The sequence below is a fragment of the Bos mutus genome, chromosome 2 (assembly GCF_027580195.1).
Source record: "Bos mutus isolate GX-2022 chromosome 2, NWIPB_WYAK_1.1, whole genome shotgun sequence".
Taxonomy (NCBI): domain Eukaryota; kingdom Metazoa; phylum Chordata; class Mammalia; order Artiodactyla; family Bovidae; genus Bos; species Bos mutus.
Window position 1 is genome coordinate 91,584,933 of NC_091618.1, and position 21,193 is coordinate 91,606,125.

Below are 21,193 nucleotides of genomic sequence, written 5' to 3' on the forward strand. Positions count from 1 at the left end.
TTTGAACCTCTCCTTACCATTCTGTAGCCTCAGAAACTGTTTGATGAAAAATTCTCTTCAGTTCTGTGAAAATATTCACAACGTCTCTCATTAAAGGAATGCATGTTGACTGCTAAAAGAATCCAGGTGTGTCATCAAGAACAGAACAGAAATTTGCCTCCTCAGAGACGCCTACAGATGTGACAGAAGCCAGAGTGGAGCATCTATCAATACTTCAGGCAGAATCATGTCTTCTCAGCTTCTGTTGTCCTCAGAGCCCCCAGCACAGAGCTTTGCATCGCACAGGAGAGCTCAAAACTATTTACTGAATGAAAAACCAAAAGAGGAGGTTTCAGGAGGAGGAAGAGAAATGTAAAAGGAGCACTCGGTAAGGCCCAGGCTTCACCCAAAGGGAACAGACACTTCTGGCCTACAGATGCTGCTGAAAGCCACGTTGGAGAGAACAGGAAACAGCACTGATGTCAGCCTGACAAAATGATATGAAAGTTGATTTGGAAAAATTAATATTCAAAAACTCTCAGAAAAAAATATTTTTAAAAGACCAACACGAATTAACCTTTTTAATAAATATTAAAACATTATAAAACTACAGAACTTAAATTTGGTATTGGTGCAGAACAAAGAAATAAGAGTCTGCAAATCAACCACTGTATATTGATAATTAATATAAACACAGGAAACATTTCAAATCAATGGGGAGAGAGTGATTATTCCATAAGTAATGTTGGGAAATGTAGATGGCCAATTGGAGGGAAAAAAAGGTAGATCTCTACTGGATTTCTTGTATAAAAATAAATTGCAGATGAAGAAATTTCAAGGCAAAATTATGGATACGTAGTTACATATTTATTACATATACACACATATTTATACTAGCACTAACAAAAACTATGGCTACAGTTTTAATGTAGCATGCAAAAATGTTCAGAAGCTATGAAAAGATTTATTAACTTGACTATATAGAAATTTTAAATACTTATCTGGGAAAGAAATACAAAATTGAGAATGACAAAAATAGAAAAAAATGGTCACATAAGTGACCTGGGCTTAATGTTCTTCATACTCAAAGAGCACTAACAAAGTAACAAGAAAGAGATAAACAACCTGCCTCTTCACCCACCAACATGGCAAATAAAATTAAGAAACAGAAAAACGAACAAGAATGTACACTGAAAAGGGCTTTGGCTTCTTTCCTACATAATGAAATATAACTTAAAATATGCTACTATTTTCACTTATTAGATCAAACTATTTGATAATACCCACTACTAGTGAGGGAGCAGTAAAAGTGACATATACTTTAGTAAGAATGTAAGTTGACATTATATTTTTGGAGGTAATGAGGCAAAAACAATCAAAACTAAAACAGACAAAAATTTTAACCAAACCATTCTATCTGAAGAAATTTACCCTAGAAATATACCTATATCAGATATGTATGTATAAACGTACATATAAGACTATTCCTGTATTACCAGACCACCTTACTCATCTCCTGAGAAACCTATATGCAGATCAAGAAGCAACAGTTCTAACTGGACACAGAACAATGGACTGGCTCAAAACTGGGAAAAGGCTGTATACTGTCACCCTATGTATTTAACTTCTATGCAGAGTACATAATGCAAAATGCTGGGTTAGATGAAGCACAAGCTAGAATCAAGATTGCTGGGAGAAATATCAATAACCTTAGATGCAGATGACACCACCCTTATGGTAGAAAGTGAAGAGGAACTAAAGAGCCTCTTGATAAAGGTGAAAGAGTAGAGTGAAAACACTGGCTTAAAACTCAACTTTCAAAAAACTAAGATCATGGCATCTGGTCCCATCATTTCATGGCAAATAGATTGGGGAAACAATGAAAACAGTGACAGATTTTATTTTCTTAGGCTCCTAAATCACTGCAGACGGTGACTGCAGCCATGAAATTAAAAGATGCTTGCTCCTTGTAAGAAAAGCTATGACAAACATAGACAGCATATTAAAAAGCAGAGATGTCCCTTTGCCAACAAAGGTCCATCTAGTCAAAACTATGGTTTTTCCAGTAGTCATGTACAGATGTGAGAGTTGGACCATAAAGAAGGCTGAGCGCTGAAGATTTGATGTTTTCACACTGTGATGCTGGACAAGACTCTTCAGAGTCCCTTGGACAGCAAGCAGATCAAACCATCAATCCTAAAGGAAATCAGCCCTGAATGTTCATCAGAAGGACGGATGCTGAAGCTGAAGTTCCAGTTCTTTGGCCACCTGATGGGAAGAGCTGACTCATTGGAAAAGACTCTGATGCTGGGGAAGATTGAGCACAGGAGAAGGGGGTGACAGATGATAAGATGGTTGGATGGCATCATTGACTCAATGAACAAGAGTGTGAGCAAACTCAGGGATATGGTGAAGGACAGGGAAACCTGGTGTGCTGCACTCCATGGGATTGCAAAGAGTTGGACATGACTGAGTGACTGAACAACAATCTTCACTATAACACTGCATATGATAGCAAAAGAATCATAAAAACCTAGATGTTAGGCATAGAAGCTATGTTTTTAAAAGTATGGTGCATTCACACATAGAATAGTATGTAGATGTTAAAAAGCATGATATAGACCTGTAAGTAATTATATGTAAAATTAAGTCATAAGATCAAACTACAAAATAATCTGGCATGTTGTTTTAAAATTGTGTTAAAATAAATATTTTAAGAGTCTCTCTCTCCACACACACACACACAAACACAGAAGAAGAGGAAAACAAACTTTTGTTTATTGTTATTTTATACCTTTCTGTACAGTTGAAAGTTTTACCTTGAGAACTTTAAGCTAATATTATATATATAGATATTCACATTTGTATATATAATATAAATGAGTATGTACTTATTTAATAGAATTATGTAGCTTGAAATTTTTCTATGTTAACCTCAAATGATGATTTTGATGGGCAACATTAAATATTAATAATCATTATAATATAAAAATCTATAATAACCACAATATTTATTGAGAACTTACTACGTCCCACTTACTGTTAAGCACTTTTATTGACTGTGGTCTTTGGAAAGGACTATCCCCTCTGAAAGGGCTTGGGGTCCCCACAAATGGTAGCTGAGTGTGAGTTTTTCTCTTTGGCCACCAGTCTCCTAAATTGGCAAAGCCTGTAGGTCTTATGTTAAAAATAAGATGATGCAACGTAGTGCAGTAGTTTAAATATAGGTATCAATGCTATTTTTGAATTATAAGACTGATGGTTTGAGGGTATGTGAGTGGTCTGGTGGGTCCCTTATGCATATGTAGAATGCATGCTGCTCTGCACAGGAGCCACGCCCACGTCTAGTTACCTCTACAGAAGAAGTCCTCCAGCATCTTACTGTCATGGGACTTGTCCTCCAAGCTGCTTTATTCCTCACACACTTGCTACCCACCCTTTGCTCTTTGGGGCCTTAATTGTGATTAGACAATGCCCACCCTCCCCCATAAGCCCCGATCAACTTCACTTGGTATGTGGGATGGCAAGAGCCATGCCCTTCCTCCCCAGTGGGTTCAGAAGTTGGGAATGAAAACAAGTCTTGTTTTTTGACTGCCATCTGATAAGTACGTCAGAGCTCATTAGGTTAGAGGAAATTCTTGGTTCAACCTTTGGAACTAAGAAATGAGGCCTTAATCACAGTAAAACAGCACTTTAACAGATGTTATCTAATTAGTCACCATAAAAACTTTGAGACGTGGAGCACATTATCCACACTGAAGTAACCAAGACTGAAGAGAAACTGAATATTCCCAAGGTCACGCAGTGCGCGAAGTGTGGTGAACTCTGATCTGACTGACTCAGAAGCCCTTTCTAATAAATAGCTAATCACCAAGCCCAGTAGAGGCGTTGGCAGGTGCTGCTGGATGAGAGGTCGCCAAAGCTTGAGGCTTTAAAAAAATGTAGAATCCCTCTCTTTCTCTTTCTCTTTCTCTCTCTCCTTTCAGAACAAACCAACAATTACCAAGTATGCTATGTTTCCTCCAGTACACAATCTTGATTTCTCTTCAAAGCACTTTGAGCCCTCACAGAGAGCTCAAGCTGCATGCTCTAAGTCACTCCATCATCAATAATGAAGCCAAGACTTACATTTCAGGTCAAAGCATCTCTTGAATGATCTCTAAGATTCTTCTGAGCTCTGTTCTTAAAGATGTTCTTTAGGCCTGTTTCTCAAAGTGCCAGGAATTCGGTCTTCAAGTACTCACTTGGTGATAGAATATTCATTTGAACTGACATCAAAATACATGCACTCAACTATTCCCATGGATGGGATGGGACTACCAACCTTGCAGGCTTCCCCCCCTTGCTTCAGGCCTATCCACTAGCGCATTATTATATTCAAAGTGGTCAGGGAAGAAATTCATGTCTGCTTTTTTTTTTTTTTAGTTGGAAACTTTTGGACCAAACCCCCCAAAAATTTGAGATAAAATTATGGATTAGAATGACTTTGGGAGAGATACTATGATTTAATTTATTCAGATCACCTTTATTTTTCATCAGGAAACATAAGGACAGGCCGTGCTTACTCATGAAAGCTGGGAAAAATAAGCAGTTCAGAGTTGGGCTTTGAAACTAGACAGGTTGGAATCCTAAGACTGCCATTTACTAGATATTTGCTTTGGACAAGACACCTAATCTTTTTCTGCTGTCTCCTTTCTGAAGCGGAACATATTAACCTAACTCAAGGAACCACTGTGAAGATGATGCCCTCCAAGGCAAGCACTCAGTTGAGTTAGCACTCTGGACTGGTTAGCAAGGACACTTCTGTTGACGGATTTATCCTGGTCCTTTGTTTCTTGACTGAGCCCATGTTTGCTATTTTAACTCCTCTGTTAAAAGGAGTGGATAGTGGAAAAGAAAGTGGATAGTGAGACCTTAATCAAACAGGACTGGTGTCCTTACAAGAGAAAAAGACCCAAGAGTGTCTCAACACAGAAGAAAGGCCATAAGAGGACTCAGCAAGAAGGCAGCTGCCTGCAAGCCGGGAAGAGAGGTCTTGCCAGAAACCAACACTACCAGCACTTAACTTTGTCTTTTCCATGTCCAGAAGCGTGAGAAGATAAATTGATGTTGCTTAAGTCCCGCTTCTCCCCCAAATGGATAGAGATGTAAAGTTTATATTAGTCGAGGTGAAGAAGAATTAAAGGGTCTAATAAGAACTTTGATTGGGACAATTAAAGGTATGGGCTAAAATGAAATTGAGGAATCAGGTTGGCCTTATCCTTCCACATTTTTTTCTGCCTGCAAAAGCTGAGTTCACTCAGGAGGCACTCCTTCTTTGAGAATAACCTGAAGACAATCAGTTTTGGTTTTTGGTCAGACAGCAGCACAAAGAACACTGCTGTCCTTTGCACAGGGGGATGGGATGATGTCCTTGACCCACTCTCCCCTCTGAACCATGTGGCAGCTCTAAGTGATGTGCCTGCCAGCCAGGGCTGATGTGGTGAGCTTCCTCTCTAGGTCTCCAGAGCCTTCATCAAGATGCCCAGGGCTGGGGCAGTCCCCAGTCACAGAGGACAGGCATGTCCCTCTACTAACCCACCCAGACCCAGGTGTCAGGGCCAGGCCTGTCAACAAAATAAGCCAATTCATCAGAAACTTTTACAATCCTAAACTGGTTTGAACAGATAAGACATTCTTTTCTTTTCCCAAAGCAGAATATGGGCTCACTGGTCACAGAGTGACCTGTCATTTCAATGAGGATAGCCTCGCAGAGCCTGTGCCATTTACTGCCTGCACAGTAGTGAAACCATACCCAACACAGACACAGTTTTATATGTGAACCAGGTGATTCTAACTGATAACTATTCCCAGGGTCCAGGTATCCCAAGAGCACAGAGCAGGTAAGTAGCTCTCTACATACCAACCACATTTGTAGGTGTCTAACAACTAGTTAGACACAACTAACAACTAACAACTAGTTCACGTCTAGTTGTCTACCATCCAGTATAAGACTTAAACTGACACATACTTGCTGAAAAATTGGTAAGTACGAGATCCGTGCTAAGTGCAATGGTAGCAAGAAGGTGAATAAGATACGGTCCTTACATAACAGGAGCTCATAGTCTGCTAGAGCAGACAGGTCTGTAAACAACTACATTATGAAGGAGAGCATGAGAAGTGCTGTAACAGAAATACACATACAGGGAACACAGATTAATTCTGTTTGTGGGAATAGAAGATCTTTGGGAGAACATGAAGGCTGTTGAAATAAGGAGGGCTGCCAGGAATGGACAGTATAGCGTGTCACCAGGATACAAAGTTCCAGGCAGGGAGGAAAGCAAAGCCAAAGAACAGGAAAAGAAAGGAAATGTTTACAGAATGATGAGTTTTGTATCAAGTGGGAGTTGTGGTAGATACCAAAGATATTAAGCTGTATATAATCAAGTTGAGGAGATGAGAGATACGTTCATGAAACATAGCAACCCAGTGCTAGAACTACAGTTAGAACTGGACATGGAACAACAGACTGGTTCCAAATAGGAAAAGGAGTTCATCAAGGCTGTATATTGTCACCCTGTTTATTTAACTTATATGCAGAGTACATCATGAGAAACGCTGGACTGGAAGAAACACAAGCTGGAATCAAGATTGCTGGGAGAAATATCAATAACCTCAGATATGCAGATGACACCACCCTTATGGCAGAAAGTGAAGAGGAACCCAAAAGCCTCTTGATGAAAGTGAAAGTGGAGAGTGAAAAAGTTGGCTTAAAGCTCAACATTCAGAAAACTAAGATCATGGCATCCGGTCCCACCACTTCATGGGAAATAGATGGGGAAACAGTGGAAACAGTGTCAGACTTTATTTTTCTGGGCTCCAAGATTACTACAGATGGTGACTGCAGCCATGAAATTAAAAGACGCTTACTCCTTGGAAGAAAAGTTTTGACCAACCTAGATAGCATATTCAAAAGCAGAGACATTACTTTGCCAACAAAGGTTCGTCTAGTCGAGGCTATGGTTTTTCCTGTGGTCATGTATGGATGTGAGAGTTGGACTGTGAAGAAGGCTGAGCACCGAAGAATTGATGCTTTTGAACTGTGGTGTTGGAGAAGACTCTTGAGAGTCCCTTGGACTGCAAGGAGATCCAACCAGTCCATTCTGAAGGAGATCAGCCCTGGGATTTCTTTGGAAGGAGTGATGCTAAAGCTGAAACTCCAGTACTTTGGTCACCTCATGTGAAGAGTTGACTCATTGGAAAAGACTCTGATGCTGGGAGGGATTGGGGGCAGGAGGAGAAGGGGACGACAAAGGATGAGATGGCTGGATGGCATCACTGACTCGATGGACGTGAGTCTGAGTGAACTCCGGGAGTTGGTGATGGACAGGGAGGCCTGGCGTGCTGCAATTCATGGGGTCGCAAAGAGTCAGACACGACTGAGTGACTGATCTGATCTGATCTAACAAAAGCAATGAGGAGTTTCGGATTAATATATAGTAGTGGGATTAATATATAGTAGTGGGATTAATATACATACACTATTGTATATAAAATAGATAACCCACAAGGACCAACTGTATAGCATAGGGAACTATAGTCAATATTTTATAATCATCTACAAGGGAAAAGAATCTGAAAGAGAATATATATACATACATGTATAACTGAATCACTTTGCTGTACACCTGAAACTAACACAACATTGAAAATCAACTATAGTTTGATAAAAATAATAAAAATAAAAGATAAAAGAGAGAAGAGAGAGCAGGGGAAAAGCAATGAGAGCTACTAGTTTGGAACTGAAAGAAGGCTGAGGTTAGAAAACTGTAGCTGAGACATTTCAAAAAAAAAAGGCAAAGAAAATGTGAACAAAGGCAGGAAGCAGCTCCCTTGGAAGTTCATGCTGAGGAGTGGTTGAAAATAAAACCTGAAGTCGTAGAGGGGAGTAAACGCAGATCAAGAAGAGGCGTTTGCAGCCCTCTGCTGGGAAGTCGATGGCTGACTCTGCACTTGAGCAGGAGAGTTTCAGATGGACAGGGGCACTAGGAAGCTTAGTCCGGAAGTGGGAAAGAAGACAGAATGACAGATGGGGAGACAGACAGGAAAATGGACTGGGACGAGGGAGGAGCCAAAGGCAAACCCAAATGTCAAAGGACAGATTGTAAAAATGGTTGACAGGGACTTCCCTGGTGGTCCAGTGGTTAAGAGTCCGAACTTCCACTGCAGGGGGCGTGGGTTCAATCCCTGGTTAGGGAAAGAAGGACCCACATGCCATGCCATGCAGTGAGGCCAAAACAAAACCAATAAATAAATAAATAATCTGAAAAATAAAAAATGAATTGACAGGTTATGTGGGATAGCCATGTATGGATGTGAGAACTGGACCATAAAGAAAGCTGAGCACTGAAGAATTAATGCTTTTGAATTACGGTGCTGGAGATGACTCTTGAGAGTCCCTTGGACTACAAGGTGATCAAATCAGTCAATCCAGAGAAAATCAACCCTGAATATTCATTGGAAGGACTGATGCTGAAGCTGAAGCTCTAATCCTTTGGCCACCTAATGCGAAGAACCAACTTATTGGAAAAGACCCTGATGCTGGGAAAGATAGAAGGCAGAAGGAGAAGGGGATGACAGAGGATGAGATGGTTGGATGGCATCACCGACTCAATGGACATGATTTTGAGGAAACTCCAGGAGACAGTGAAGGACAGGGAAGCCTGGCGTGCTGCAGGCCATGGGACACAACTTAGCAACTGAACAACAATGTACCCTTCACTGACTGCTTAGCGTCTGCTGGGCACTGGATGGGCTGCTGGCCAAAGGTGACTGGAGGTGGAAAACAACTCACATTTTTCAACTTGAAGACCAAGAGTTTTCATGGTTTTGGTTTTTATTAAAACTGTGCTAAATCCATCAACAAGCTATCAGCATTTAATCTATTTCCTGTTCAGCAGAAACAAGGAGAAACAAAAATCAAAGCTAAGAAAGAAAATGTAGTAAAGGTGGGAAAGTAAAAGTATGCCCTTTATCTAAGAAATCCAATAAATCCTCATTATTAACTTCATATTTTATAAAAACATTCTTCAGCAACTTAAACTCTGTAGGTTCAAGGCAATACTATCTACAAGACTACAAAATTAGAATTTGTAAATAATCCTTCCTCCAAGAAAAGGTCACAGAGGATTTAAAAAGGAAAGTGGATTGAGTTTTGAAAGTTGCTATTGAAATATGGTCTGGTACCTGTTGCAGAAGTTATTTATAACCAAAGAGAGCATAAAAACTAGCCATGAGGGACAAGCAAAATGCATGGAGGCTGGGGCTTACACTAATTTCAAGAGTAAGAATTTGAGAAACAAGCCTTTTCATTTTAAGCAATCACTGCTTTACTGAACAAATCCCAGGGAAGCTTGGTTTTACTGCAAATTGTATTACTCCCTTACAAAATTGGAACTACAATAGAACCTATCACGGTCTAGCATGAAAGGCTGTAAACATGCTGAATATGAAGAAAAAATGAAGCTCACGTTGGCAGAATACCCAAACCTTACCAGAAAATAAATCTCTACACATTTTGTCAAAAAGCACTCCTCATGAGAACAAAGTGGCTGTCGTGAAGTTGGCAACACTCTTCTTGGTGGATAACATTATCCCTTGTCTTTTACCAAAACACCAATTTAAATTCACATGAAACCTCTGCAGCAAAAATGCCCCCAAATGCCCTGGCAAAGGGCTGTTCAAAACATGGCAAGCTGTCTACAATCACCTTCTGCCTCAAATGACTATATGAAGAAAGGCTCTTCACAAATATTAGACCCTTATGCTCTACACCAAAAGAGAAAAAAACCCCAAAAAACTAAGCAATCATCTGTCCTGAGATATGTCCGTCCTCCCTGTGGACAATAGGGGCTTCTCAAGTGATGCTAGTTGTAAACAATCCGCCTGCCAATGCAGGAGACACAAGAGAGGTGAGTTTGATACCAGGGTGGGGAAGATTGCCCTGGAGGAGGTCATGGCAATCCACTCCAGTATTCCTGCCTGAAGAATCCCATGGACAGAGGAGCCTGGCAGGCTACAGTCCATAGAGTTGCAAAGAGTCAGACATGACTGAAGTGACTTAGCACACACGCCTGCATGGATAATAAGCCTTTAATTGATTATATTTTGGTTTTTTCACTTCAGCCACCAGGAAGCTCAGAGCTAACTTCTAACTTTTCTCTTGGTGAACATCTCCAATCCGAATTTACATTTTCCATGACCTTAATCTTTTGCTTGTTACTAATTTGGGAGGTGGGCTTTATATGGTTTTTTTAGTCACCTCAAATTCTCTGGTAGATGAGGTACAACTAGAATTAAAAGCAAACAAACAAACACAATAGTTTTTACCAAATTTTAAACTACTATTTGTGGTAAGTGCAGTTTTTTTTCCATTTTCTTTATAGAAGTATGCACATAGTTCTTTTGAGCCCTTGGTTGCTGCTATCCACAAACAACTATTAAACCAACCATTAATAGACTCTTTTTGACTACACTCTAATTGACTACGCTAAAGCCTTTGACACTTTGATCCACTTTGACAGGGTGGATCACAACAAACTGGAAAATTCTCAAAGAGATGGAAGTACCAGACCACCTTACCTGTCTCCTGAGAAACCTATATGCAGGTCAAGAAGCAAGTTAGAATTGCACATGGAACAATGGACTGGTTCAAAATTGGAAAATGAATATGTCAAGGCTGTATATTGTCACCTTGGTTACTTAACTTGTATGCAGAGTACATCATCTGAAATGCCAGACTGGATGAAGCATAAGCTGGAATCAAGATTGCTGGGAAAAATATAAATAACCTTATATATGCAGATGATACCACCCTTATGGCAGAAAGTGAAGCAGAATTAAACATCTCTTGATGAAGGTAAAAGAGGAGAGAGAAAAAACTGGCTTAAAACTCACCATTCAAAAAACTAAGATCATGGCATCTGGTCCCATCGCTTCATGGGAAATGGGGAAACAATGGAAATAGTGACAGACTTTCTTTTCTTGGGCTTCAAAATCACTGCAAATGGTGATTGCAGCCATGAAATTAAAAGAAGCTTGCTCCTTGGAAGAAAAGCTATGACAAACCTGCTGCTGCTGCTGCTAAGTCGCTTCAGTCGTGTCCGACTCTGTGCGACCCAATGGACGGCAGCCCACCAGGCTCCCCCGTCCCTGGGATTCTCCAGGCAAGAACACTGGAGTGGGTTGCTATTTTCTTCTCCAATGCATGAAAGGGAAAAGTGAGAGTGAAGTCGCTCAGTCGTGTCTGACCCTCAGCAACCCCATGGACTGCAGCCTTCCAGGCTCCTCCGTCCATGGGATTTTCCAGGCAAGAGTACTAGACAGCACGTTAAAATACAGAGACATTACTTTACCGACAAAGATTCATCTAATCAAAGCTGTGGTTTTTCCAGTAGTCATGTATGGATGTAAGAGTTGGACCATAAAGAAGGCTGAACATTGAAGAATTGATGTTTTTGAACTACAGTGTTGGAGAAGACTCTTGAGAGTCCCTTGGACTGCAAAGAGATCAAGCCAGTCAATCCTAAAGGACATCAACCCATAACGGTCATTGGAAGGACTGACGCTGAAGCTGAAACTCCAATCCTTTGGCCACCTGATGTGAAGAGCTGACTCATTTGAAAAGACCCTGATGCTGTGAAAGTAGAAGGCAGGAGGATAAGGAGACAACAGAGGATGAGATGGTGGTATGGCATCACCCACGCAATGGACATGAGTTTGAGCAAGCTCCAGGAGATGGTGAAGGACAGGGAAGCGTGGCATGCTGCAGTCTATGGGGTCACAAAGAGCCAGACGTGACGGAGCGACTGAACAAAAACAACAACAGATTCTCTTTCCAGACAGGAGGTTTTGCAATCTCTCTCCTGCTGTCTGTCCAGGGTTCCACTAGCCATTTGAAAGTTTCCAAATAAATTCAGTAGTTTACTATGCCATGGGCTGGCCTAGTTCTGCTCTTCAATGCTCAGTCTGTGACTAATTCAGTATGTTTCTTTGTATATCTACTAAGATTGATTACAAACATGTACTGAAGCAAGACAAAAAAATCTTTGTCCCACTACTCTTTATTTCATCAATATCAAGCTAGAACAAAAAGAAAATGTCTGTTCATTTGCTTTGAAAAGAACAGCAGAACTTGGAGCAACACTATGAAAGTGATAGTTTGTGTTTGCCAATAGCTATACTCATCTTTCATCTTTCTCCTCCAACATGCTCTGGCCATAATAGGCTGCTCACATTTTTCCAAATCTGCTTCATTCACAGTGCGTGGTGCATAGTAGGCAAATAAAACATACTTATTGAATAAGGAGAGGGGATGCTCTGATACCTTCCTGCCCTCATATAGGCTGTTGACTCTTGTTTGAAAAGCTCCTTTTCTCCTTGCCCATCTGGCAAGCCCTCTTTCATCTAACCACTGAGTTATAATTGTATATGTACCTGTTTTCCTTCCTGACAATAACTACTCAGAGCAGGCACTACACTTCTTCACCTTTGTGCCTCCAACATGAGCTTGGCACATGGTAGGTGTCTAATATTTGTAGGAAGGAAGGGAGGGAGGGAGAAACAGTTCTTTGCATCGCTCTTAGAAAAGAATGTATGGCATTTTACTAGCTACTCAGAGTTGCATTCAATGGAAAAAAATGCTTGCCTCCAATTTTTCAAAAGCACTCCTGCAAAAGTCGATTGAATTTTGTGTTTCACTGAATCCATCCATTCATGATTAATTGGGTAGTTAAGCATGTCTAGTTACATGCGCAGCTGGGAATTCTTCCAACTATCATTAATTTTGCTAAAGATTCAAATCCCCAGTATTTATCTGCTAAAACGGAGCCCCTGTTACTCCTCAGCCAATCAAAATTGAGTAACAAACTCTATTATTGACAAACAACTGAATAATTTACAAAGGTTGTAACTATGTGACCTCCAGTTGCCCCTTGGGTTACTGTCATAATAAATGTGATGCCATTTAATCTTCCTGTTTTCTTCCACTAACTGGGTACAAAAAATCCAGCTATATTCCTTAAATTGGGAAACCCTGAAACATTCAACATAAAGAAGGCAACAATTAACAACATACTAAGGACTGAAATTGAAGTAAATACAAGTCCCTGGCTTCCAGGTTTATTAGCTGGGTGGGAAGAGGGAAACTACACTTGAAGCCTGTGCAGCATCTGACAAGAAAACATTCTGAAAGGTACTGCAATCTTTTCCAAAACGAACTAGAATGCTCTCATTTCCCCTCACAGTCTGCAATCAAATAATGAAGTGCAAACATGATCCAGCTCATTTTGGCTGTCAGCCTCTCAGCGTCATTTGAGTGTGTGCCAGGATCCTGTGCTATTAGATATAATCAAGGCCTGCAGATGAACCCAAAATAGCCAATCTAGTCTCCAAAGCTCAGCCTCCATGCCTAGCCATTTCCTTCTCCTGAACTGAAGTTCTCACCAGCCATTGGTGAGGCATTGCTTGTCACCAATTGTCACTCCATTAGCTACTGTATCGATTAACAGTTTTGCATATGCTGCGGATAATGCAAAATGTGTCTTACTTCTACCTAACACGTTTTCTGTATGTGCACTTGACTTTGAAACTAAAAAATTCAACTCTGCAGCAGAGAGGAATAATTCATAGGCTTAAGAAATGGATAGTTTGATTGTCAAGACCAAGTGTTTGCAGGTGTCGGGTAGATGACTTGCTCTCTTTAATTCAGTGTCCTAAAGAAAATAAAATATGACAGAATGGCCACAGATATGTATATTAGATCTGACAATATAGAATGGGGATCAGGCTCACCTTCCCCCTTCAAGTATCAGTTGCCTTATATCAGGGTAGGGTCTTTAGTTAATAAATGATTCTTCTTCACATCTCAGGGAAACATCACTGACAGAAGGCTCATCAAGGACAAGAGAACCAAGTAGAACTGGGATCTGAAGAAACTAACCAGAAAGGATTTTCTCGCACTCAAGAAACATTCATTGGCTAGAAATAGAAACACACCACTTATTGTCTAAAGTAATTTCCTAATGAAACTGTTTACAAACTGAAGTAATAGTACTAAACCTCTTACATCAAGCTCATATTCATCTCAGTGGGAGCAAACCCAGATATAGCCAGATATCTTTAAGTAAAAAAGGGTATTTAGACAAACCCTATCTTGGTTTCCTTTCAGCTTTGCATAACCAGCTACAGAATGGTATCTTTCTACACACACACACACACACACACACACACACAATCATCTACCTACTCAATAGCCTCCAGGAATTGCAGCAGATCCAGAATATAAAAACTGACTCCCCCCCCTCAAATAGTTTAGTGACCCTGTACCAAAAAAGTACTCAGATGAATTTTTATTTTTAGAAATCCTTAACTCAAACATGATCACTTAAAAAGAAGTGTGAGAATACTTAAAAAGAAGTGACTTATCAGCCTCTTTAAATAAGAATGTCTCATATTTCATCATATAAGTTTTTAAAAAGAGGATTAATTGAATACATTGGGTGAAAAATGAATAAAAGGAGATTTATTTTCCCGCTTTTTGCAGGGGTAAAAACAATTGTCTGATGTTTTACTGTTTGTTTAAGTGGTAATCATAATTGCATCAACCCTGTATGAACATTACAGATAAACCAGCTTTCAGCTACTAGGGCAGAGAGTAAGAGCCTAAGATTAACTATTGCATCTATAAAGTCATCAACTCATTTAAGGCAAGAACAGTTCCTTCAGATTAGCCTTATTTTCTGGAAAAGGTAGAGCCATTGTCATGGATGGGGAATAAAGGGAAGAAGAAATTCTCTGGTCTTTATCTTTTGTTGTCTTATTATTTTCATCTGATTATTATTTAAGGGGTGAAAACTGCAGTCTTGTCCAACAACAGAAGGTCCACTCAATGTTGTAGGCCCTAAGACAGGCTCCAGGCTCCAGTGTACTTCCCCAGCTTCATCTCCCACGCTTCCCTGTGGCCTCCTTCCTGCTCTGCTGAAAGCATGGAGTTCTCTAGTTCCCTGAATGCATCATGCAGACTCCTACCTTATGTCTCTTCAGTACTTTCATCATCATTCCTACTCATCCTGAAAGAAGAAGCTGTGTCCCCTTCAGGATGCTTTCTGGGATTAAAAAAATAAAAAAATCCATCATCCTTGCTTAGTTTCCACAAAATCTTCTATGTACATTGTTATCACCGCACTCACATTATTTACTCATCAACCCTCTGCATGTTCCTTTCCCACTAGCTCGTGTGCTCTACACAGGTGGAGCCATGTATTATTCCATTAGGGTTAAACTCATAGAGAGTTTTACAAATGTTTATTGAATGAGGGAACATGTAAATAAGTAAATAATTATTATATAGAAGCAGAGAACCGAAGGTAGAAGCAACAGCACAAGCAAGGGCACTAATACATGATCAGACACTCTCGTTACAGACGTGGATGTGCTACAGCCTTAGCCATCCTTTGCTGCCTGCTAAAGCTGTATGTTATATTAATATTTTCTCCTTGAATCAGGTCCTTAATATACTGACCACTAAAGAAATAGAAGTGAGCAGCCCAAATTATTCTAGAGAAAAATATCCTGTCTTTAAAAATGAGCCTTTTTAAACATTCATGTTTCACTTCTTTATTTTTAACTCATGGGGAGCCTCAAAATATAGAATTGGCCTTGGCAAGGAAGGAATGTCCAGAAGCCAAGGGAAATGGTTGTGATTCCAAGTTCAGTGTGGCTATTTGCCCACAGTTTATCCAACTCTATCCAGAATGTATGCAAATGTCTGTGCAGGATGAGTGGGGTCTGACGGTGAGCTGGGGCCCTCTAAAACAAACTTTTTATTTTGGAAAAATTTTAGATTTATGGAAAAGTTGCAAAAATAGTACAGAGTTCCCACATACCCCTCACCCAGTTTCCCTTCATGTTAGCATCTTACATAGACACAGTCACGTGTGAAAACTGAAAAATTAACATTGGTACATTACCATTAAAGAAACTCCAGACAGGATCAGATTTTACCAGTTTCCCATTTATGCCCTTTTTTCTGTTTCAGTATTCATCTTAGGATATCTTATTACATTTCAGTTCAGTTCAGTTGCTCAGTCGTGGCTGACTCTTTGCCACCCCATGAACTCGCAGCACACCAGGCCTCCTGTCCATCACCAGCTCCCAGAGTTTACCCAAACTCATGTCCATTGAGTCGGTGATGCCATCCAACCATCTCGTCCTCTGTCGTCCCCTTCTCCTCCCACCTTCAATCCAGCATCAGGGTCTTTTCAAATCAGTCAGCTCTTTGCATCAGGTTGCCAAAGGATTGGAGTTTCAGCTTCAACATCAGTCCTTCCAATGAACACCCAGGACTGATCTCCTTTAGGATGGACTGGCTGGATCTCCTTGCAGTCCAAGGGACTCTCAACAGTCTTCTCCAACACCACAGTTCAAAAGCCTCAATTCTTCGGCATTCAGCTTTCTTTAAAGTTCAACTCTCACATCCATACATGACCGCTGGAAAAACCATAACCTTGACTAGACGGACCTTTGTGGGAAAGTAATGTCTCTGCTTTTGAATATGCTATCTAGGTTGGTCATAACTTTCCTTCCAAGGAGTAAGTGTCTTTTAATTTATTGGCTGCAATCACCATCTGCAGTGACTTTGGAGCCAAAAAAAATAAAGTCTGACACTGTTTCCACTTTTTCCCCATCTATTTCCCATGAAGTGATGGGACTGGATGCCATGATCCTAGTTTTCTGAATGTTGAGCTTTAAGCCAACTTTTTCACTCTAGTCTTTCACTTTTCAAGAGGCTCTTAAGTTCTTCTTCGCTTTCTGCCATAAGAGTGGTGTCATCTGCATATCTGACGTTATTGATATTTCTCCCGGCAATCTTGATTCTTCCAGCCCAGCTTGTGCTTCTTCCAGCTTGTGCTTCTTCCAGCCCAGCATTTCTTATGATGTACTCTGCATATAAGTTAAATAAGCAGGGTGTCAATATACAGACTGACGTACTCCTTTTCCTATTTGGAACCAGTCTGTTATTCCATGTCCAGTTCTCACTGTTGCTTCCTGACCTGCATACAGGTTTCTCAAGAGGCAGGTCAGGTGGTCTGGTATTCCCATCTCTTTCAGAATTTTCCACAGTTTATTGTGATCCACACAGTCAAAGGCTTTGGCATAGTCAATAAAGCAGAAATTGATGTTTTTCTGGAACTCTCTTGCTTTTTCAATGATCCAGCGGATGTTGGCAATTTGATCTCTGGTTCCTCTGCCTTTTCTAAAACCAGTTTGAACATCTGGAAATTCACGGTTCACATATTGCTGAAGCCTGGCTTGGAGAATTTTGAGCATTACTTTACTAGTGTGTGAGATGAGTGCAATTGTGCGGTAGTTTGAGCATTCTTTGGCATTGCCTTTCTTTGGGATTAGAATGAAAACTGACCTTTTCCAGTCCTGTGGCCACTGCTGAGTTTTTCAAATTTGCTGACATATTGAGTGCAGCACTTTCACAGCATTATCTTTAGTATATACTTTTCTGGGCTCAGTGGTAAAGAATCCACCTGCCAATCAATGCAAGAGACATGGGCTTGATCCCTGTGTCAGGAAAATCCCCTGGAGAAGGAAATGGCAACCTACTCCAGTATTCTTGCCTGGAAAATCCCATGGACAGAGAAGCCTGGTGGGCTACAGTGCATCAGGTTGCAAAAGAGTCAGACATGACTTAGTGACTAAACAACAAAGACAATATGATTTTCTAAATCAAATATTAATTGATTTCCAGTAAGAAAAACTGCTTCAAAGAGTGACATCTCAACCATGCCCCTCATTTCCTCCATCTCAAGTGTAATGGACAGGCCAGCAGCCTCCTTTCCTGGTCTCAGCCAGGAAGTGCTCACCAGGTGCCCTCCTGCTTCAAACGCCAGGCACAGCTGTTTGGTCATGTGGGCTAAGAATGTTTCAGTCAGGTCAGCACACAGTTTCTAAATAAAAGAAACTTAGGTAGAGTAAAGATGATAGCAATGAAGACAACTCGTAATAAAGAGCATGCGGAGTTGGTTTTTCAAAGGGATCACACATGGATCAAAAGTTCTCAAATATTCTTCAAGAGGCTTTTGTCCAGAAGCTTAGCTTGGTGTGATGGGTTAGAAAAAAGAGATGCAAGAGGAGAATATATGGATGGGATGAGCCTTTGCTGCTGTCAAAAACCAGTCAGGGAGGCTGGAGAGGAAGGGCACAGTGGGAGAAGGGACAAAGGCACCAGGGAGAGCCTGTCTTCAGCAAAGGAGCCTTTCAAGGTCTATATGCCAGGAACAGCAGAAAATAAGGAGCTCATTTGCTGCTAATTTCCATGTTCCCAGGCTTTATATGATAAGAGAGAAGTATATTTAGGTATAGATGGTGAACTTGAAGCACTTTGGAAAGTTTGAAAGCAGAGACTATGCAGGAACTATTTTAAGCTGAAAGGAAGTAGAAGTTCTGCTTCATGATAAATAGGGGATTCTATTAATATTTTTGTTAGAACAGTAGCTTAAGGCCAATGAAGACACCTTAACAGGTCCCCCAGGGTACAAAACAAAACGACAACCTGCTGAATGGGAAAAAAATATTACCAAATGATATGACCAATAAGGAGTTAATATCCAAAGATATAAACAGCTCATACACCTCAACATCAAAAAGCAAACAACTCAGCTGAAAAATGGGCATAAGACTCCAATAGACATTTCTCCAAAGAAGACATACAGAGGGTCAACAGACACATGAAAAGATACTCAACATCATTAATCATCAGAGAAATGCAAATTAAAACTACAATGTGATATCACTTCACACCTGTCAGAATGGTTATCCTCAAAAATATCACAAATAACAAAGGATAGTGAGAATGTGGAGAAAAAGAAACCCTCATACAACCATTGATAGGAATATACATTGATGCAGTCACTGTGAAAAACAGTATGGAGTTTCTCAAAAAACTAAAAACAGATCTACTGTATGACCCACCAATTTCACTCCTGGGTATATATCTGGAAAAAAAAACCAAAACACTAATTTGAAAAAAATACATGCACCTCAATATTCATAGCACCATTATTTACAATTGCCAAGATCTGAAAGCAAATTAAGTGTTCATCAATAGATGAATGGATAAAGATGTGAAATATAGATATATATATATAACTTATATAGATAGATAGATATGACACTGGTTCCTTGGAAGAATAATTATGACAAACCTAGACAGCATATTAAAAGGCAGAGACATCACTTTGCCAACAAAGGTCCTTATAGTCAAAGCTACGGTTTTTCCAGTGGTCATGTATGGATGTGAGAGTTGGACCATAAAGAAGGCTGAGTGCCAAAGAATTGATGCTTTCAAACTATGATGAAGGAGAAGACTCTTGAGAGTCCCTTGGACTACAAGGAGATCAAACCAGTCCATCCTAAAGGAAATCAACCCTGAATATTCATTGGAAGGACTAGTGCTAAAGCTGAAGCTCCAATCCTTTGGCCACCTAATGTGAACAGCTGACTCATTGGAAAAGACCCTGATTCCAGGAAAGATTGAGGGCAAGAGGAGAACAGGGTGACAGGATGAGATGGTTGAATAGCATCACTGACTCAGTAGACATGACTTTGTGCACACTCTGGGAGATAGTGAAGGACAGGGAAGCTTGATGTGCTGCAGTTCATGGGGCCTGAAAGATCGGACATGACTTAGTGACTGAACAACAACATAGATAGATATACCCAGAATGGAATACTACTCAGCCATAAAAAAGAATGAAAATTGCTATCTGCAACAACATGGATGGACTTGGTATTATGCTAAGTGAAATAAATCAGACAGAGAAAGACAAATACTGCATGGGATCTTCTGTGTGGAATCTAAAAAATAAAATAGTGAAAATAACAAAAAAGAAGCAGACTCTCAGAATCAAAGAACAAACTAGTGGTTACCAGTGGGAAGAGGGAAAGGGGAAAGGCAAGATAAGGTAAGGGATTAATAGATACTAACTACTACATATAAAATAAATAAGCTACAAGGATATATTGTACAACATAAGGAATATAACCAATATTTTATAGTTAACTACAGATGGAGTATAACCTTTATAAACTGTGAATCACTATACTGTACACGTGACACCGACATAACATTGTACGTTGACTACATACCTCAACTAAAAGAAAAAGCTATAGAAACAACCCGAAGTGTCCACCAACAGATAAGCAGATAAAGAAAATGTCATGTATGCACAGTGGAATAGTATTCATCCTTTTAAAAAGAAGGAAATCCTGCTATTTGCAACAACATGGATAAACCTAGAGGACATTTGTTAAGTGAAATAAGCCAGTCACAGGAGGGCAAATACTGTGATTCCACTTTTGTGAGGTATCTAAAAAAGAGTCAAACTCAAAGAAGCAGAGAATTAAATGGTGGGTGTAGGGGCTAGGGGTAAATGGGAGTTGTTGTTCAATGGGTGTAAGTAAAGCTTCAGTTAGGTTAAATGGATAAGTTACAGAGATCTGCTGAATTACATAGTGCCTATAATTAAAATAATATTGTATTGCACACTTAAAATTTTGTTAAGAGGTAGATCATACGTTAAGTGGTTTTTACCATAGGGGTGGGGAAGGTGACAAAAAAGAACACAGGAAACTTGGAGGTGATGGGTGTGTCTACTGCCTTGATTGTGGTAATTGTTTTACAGTTACAAGCTTATGTCCAAACTCAACAAACTGCACACGTTAGGGGAAAAGAAGAAACTCGGGCTTAGAATCATCTGCTCTCATTAATGACCATTAATATATTTTTTACTGGTCATTACTGGGCCAGTAATGAGCTTCCCTGATAGCTCAGTTGGTAAAGAACCCGCCGGCAATGCAGGAGACCCTGGTTCGACTCCTGGGTCCAGAAGATCCTCTGGAGAAGGGATAGGCTACCCACTCCAGCATTCCTGGGCTTCCCTTGTGGCTCAGCTGGTAAAGAGTTCACCTGCAGTGCGGGAGACCTGGGTTAGATCCCTGGGTTGGGAAGATCCCCTGGAGAAGGGAAAGGATACCTACTCCAGTATTCTGGCCTGGAGAATTCCACGGACTATATAGTTCATGGGGTTGCAAAGAGTCCGACACGATTGAGCTACTTTCTTTCTACTTTCAATACATTTTTAATTAAGTGAATATGTTTAGAAAT